Source organism: Drosophila takahashii, chromosome 2L (assembly GCF_030179915.1).
Source record: "Drosophila takahashii strain IR98-3 E-12201 chromosome 2L, DtakHiC1v2, whole genome shotgun sequence".
Classification (NCBI taxonomy): Eukaryota; Metazoa; Arthropoda; class Insecta; order Diptera; family Drosophilidae; genus Drosophila; species Drosophila takahashii.
Window position 1 is genome coordinate 13,024,702 of NC_091678.1, and position 4,339 is coordinate 13,029,040.

The following is a 4,339-nucleotide window of genomic DNA, read 5'->3' on the forward strand; positions in this document are numbered from 1 at the left end:
CGCAGAAATAAAAGTAAGGAAAGTAAGTAAAAGTTGCGCACTTTGATTTGGCCAGAGGTATCAGAGGTAACTGAGGTAGCCGCAAAACAGAGCCAAGTATCGTGAAAGCATTTAAAAAGTTCCTGAACGTGTAAGGGCGCGTGTACCAGGAATGTATCTGGAAATAGAAATAGACTTAGCTTAGACCTGCACCGGCGAGGCTTAGCAACATTTTCTTTGCGGGTGCTTAGCAACATTTGGGCTTAAGAACATTTGGGAGAGGTAGAGCAACATGCTGCGCTCCTAATAGATCCGGGAAAACTGTGGCTGTGTAGGTTGATCGAGAGCAAGGAGTTGCAAAGATTTTCGCGCCTCTCCGTTGCTGAATGGCGGAGTGGTGGAATAGCGGCTTGGTGGCGTCTTGCGGGGGTATATAAGGCGGCCCACTGGCGGCCGCAAGCCATAAGCAAAGTGAATTTTCAAGTGTGTGAAATTAAAAGTGGGTAAAGGAAAAGTTTGTCATGTTAATGCTAATGCTAATGAGCTCTTGTTGCAGCTTCAACATAGCTTTAGCGTGCACCTTAAATACCTTTTGTGTGTTTTTCTGGCCACTTGCAACTGCAGTGGCTCGCGAAGGGTGAGTGAAAGATTGCGAATTGAGGGTGGCTAGACCGCTAATTTAGGCTTTGTGGCACAGGACCAACGAACGCTTCGAGGCAGAATCCACTGAGAGGCGGTACAACCACAGGGCGTCTCAACTCGTGGCATCTGAGGCGCGAGTCGCCACTATTGGACAACGGCGCTTTTAAGCGCCACCCAAAGAGAATCGTATAAAAGCGTCGTCGAAGCCAGACGAGCCATCCATCGGCCAGACGCAGAGGAAAGGCCGCAGCTTCCGGATTTTCCACCGGACGCCGCTTCTTCGGCGTAACACACAAATTTTTTTCCGACCATTCGTTTTCTTCCTGAATCGGAGCTCCCAATCCAGCGGAATTTATTCCCGCCCAAACCCTTTTAAAATAACATTAGATTTTAATAATTAAGTTACTTTTCTTTTTTTTATTACTTTTATTTAAAACAAAACCAAATCGATAAACAAACAGCCTTAAAACCAAACTAGAACAAAAGTCGAACGTAGCGCGAGCAAAACAAACAAAGTAAAAGGAAAAAAAACATTACATAATATGCGCGAGGCTTGTTAGCGAGGCAGGCGAAATTTGCTTTTAAATATATTTTACTCCACAGATGCGGTAGCCTCGTATGGAAGCGCTTTCAACGTAGGATGCGGCACTGGTAATGAAGTGAGTCAAACTTATAAAATCTAAACAATTTAACTCTAAATAAGCGAGCGCGAAACAGAGAAATTTTGCGAGTCAAATATTAGGCAAAGCGCACAGGCGCAATGCATCGCGACAACTAAAAGCGAAGCAAAGAAGAGATAAGAACATAGCGCGCTAACATCCCTCCCTTTCCCCTCGCCGCCACTCGGGCGCATGAGCAGCGGCATCAGCGCTCGCTAGCAATCGCGCATGCGCGCCTGGTGGTTTTGTCTCGGCCTGCTGACGAAGTTTTCGTTCTAGCGGATGCACATATGTTTTTGTTTTGGTTTCGATTTAATTGGTTTTATATGTTTGGCAGCTCGGCCTGCAGTCGCATAAGCGAAATTAGAGGATTACGATTTGCGAATGCAATCTAGGGCACAACCAATTAAGAATTTATTTTAATTTAATGTTTAAATGTTAGTTGGTATTTTTTTTTATTATTACGTCCCCATTTTTTTTTTAAACTCTCGAATTTATATTTTTTATGTTTCTATGTTTAATGTTCAATGGTAGTTTTAGTATATAAATTATAATGTATTTCTAAAGAAATTTAGTAGTTGAACTCGAGCTGGGGCAGCGCCGGTAAGATGTGAAGGGGCCGTTGAAGGAAGTCTTTCAAAGGAAGAAACGGCCAAGGTAGGGTGGGCTATCGACCACAACAAGATCAGTGGTTGTATGTAAATTGTGTATGTCCGAGAACGTCAGGGGTCAAGTTCGTAGTTTTGTTATCTCCGGTTGTAGTTACGTTTTACAGTGCATGTCTATGTGTATCTGGGAAATGAATTTTGTCGCAGCACGCTAATTTTAAGATAGGCTGACAACGCGTAGGCATTTTTCGGTGCAACACCATTAAACCACCCCTCAAGCCGACGAGCACAGCCGATGACTAAAAGCGTGCGTTGCATCGGAAAGTTTTCCAGCTGCCTAAATTAACGTTATTCGTTACAAACGAAAACATTTAACATTTGGCCAGGCTAAGAATGCAGGGAAAACTTTGCCGAAACTAAATTCTTCAGGGGCTCGAGCCACGTATCGTTGGCCGCAGGAGAGCAAACATTAGGTTAGACCAGCGGTCGGCACACACATACGTTGACATTTTGTTTTATATTTGTGTGAGTAATTTGCACTGGGCAGCTCATCGATGTGTGTGTGCAGACCGCTGTTCTACGTTATACATGTGCGAGCAGCGCGCCGGCAGAACAAAACCCTATGCTCACTTAATAGGGCGCTGCCGACCGCTGGGTTAGACAATAGATTGCCAATTGAAGTAACCGATCCGGCTGATTGTAGACCATCGGTTGGGTTTCTGGTCCAAATAAAATCTGAAATGCCATTTGAAAGCCGGGGAGATAACTTTTTTGATACTTTAAAAATGTGTTTTAAAGATATGGCTTTAAAATATAAAAATATTTTTAGTTATCAAATATATTCTCAAAGAGATATCAACAAAAACATTTCTATAACTTGTTGCTGCTTGGAACCCACACCCTCTGTTGAATAATAAACCGGACCACAAGGAGAATTTCTCACAAACGTTCTTTCTTTATCAAAAAACTCGGCCAGCGCTTAGCTCACATAAATATAGTTTCCAGCTGTTTCCATGAAGTCTGCTAATTGGTGCAGAGACAAAAAGCCTGCGGCTAACTTACACTGGAAACACACAGAATTTCATTAATTTAAGAGTCGACCAAGCGACTGCACTTAATCCACACGGCAGCCGAGTGGGCCGAGCATATTTTATAAATGAATTAAAATTCCCAGCAAACATTTAAACTTGCCAAAGGCAAGGGCAAAGCGAAAATTTTGGGCAGAAATATAAAATTTAAGCCACTACTTAAAAGTTTCGCCTTTGCATCGAAAGTTAGCCCGGCATCAGAACTCAAACTCGCAATGACCTCAACAATTTGCTGGCCAAGGGACGAGGTGTGTTTGTTTGTGCGAGTGAGCCTTAAATGCTGCTGACCCCAAGGCAAAGTTAGAGAACTCGATGAAATTTTCAAATTGATTTCGCTAATTTGTTGTGTGAACTTTTTTGGTTCGGCCCAGACGATGATGATATTATTGCATTTAAATATAGATTTTTCATCGCCCAGGGCGTCCAGACATCTAGGTTGACACACGCCCACAATCGCAAGTATTTTTCAAAGCCAAAAACAAAAGAAGCAGGCCAACAAAGGCAAAAAATCATGGCCAGACATTTGACAACGCAACTGAGTAAACAAAGATATCAGTTACCATGGGATGTTCTGGGGTCTGTGATAAACTAGGGGGTAATTTGCCACGCCCACATTGCCCACGCACCCCTTCAAGCAGATGAGTTCTCATTTATATGGCATTCTTTTGGGTTTCTTTTTAGGTGTCGCCCAACATATGAGCCCGGGTAATTAAAGCAATGCGATGGCGGAGTGCTGTTAACATGACAAGCAATTTGTTGCGCCGGATATCGTGGCCGTGTGGAAATGGAGTTGCGGAGAGGTCTCACCGCTGACAGGTGGAACTCGAGAAATATGGCAGATTTTCCACGGAATAAAGCCAGTATTATGTAGCTCCATAAAAGGTTTCAATGGATTTACCACTGTGAAAGTCGATAAATTTAGAAATCAGTTGGTGTTTGTGAAAACTAACTTACAGTATTGTGTGTTACTGCTATTAGGCAAAAATATTTTTAAAAATATTTTTACAAACATTTAGGATTTTAGTCTGTTACATTTAATATTTACACATCACTTCATAAACTACGATTTCATAAAATAAATCAACCATTTACCTTAATAAAAGAAAGGTGGAAGTTGTGTTAGTTCCACAGGACTAAGGACTTCCAACATGTTCGATGGAAACACTTTTCATTCTGCTTCCTCACAAAATTTCCCTCTGTTAAGTCGAACCTCGCGTAACATGGATGCCGAAGTTGGTTCACCACTTCAGTTCGTCGTGGATTCTGTAAGTGTGCGGTTCAGGGAACGGATACAAAGTGCGGCAAAATATTGCAAAATACAAATAGAATTTTTAAATAAATATTTAAATAAAATTAAGTGTGC

The 4,339-nt window shown here is 42.1% G+C and overlaps 1 long non-coding RNA gene across 2 annotated transcripts; it reads left to right on the forward strand.

Moving 5' to 3' along the window:
* Positions 1 to 270: 270 nt before the first annotated feature.
* LOC108054103 (uncharacterized) lies at positions 271 to 3,753 on the forward strand. Of its 2 annotated transcripts, none has more exons than XR_011419378.1 (3): positions 271 to 616; positions 677 to 1,280; positions 3,658 to 3,753. It is a non-coding gene; the product is annotated as an uncharacterized lncRNA (long non-coding RNA). The 2 variants fall into 2 exon arrangements; XR_011419376.1 differs by lacking the exon at positions 3,658 to 3,753 and having other exon boundaries at positions 437 to 478; positions 536 to 616; positions 677 to 833.
* The last annotated feature ends 586 nt before the right edge of the window (positions 3,754 to 4,339 follow it).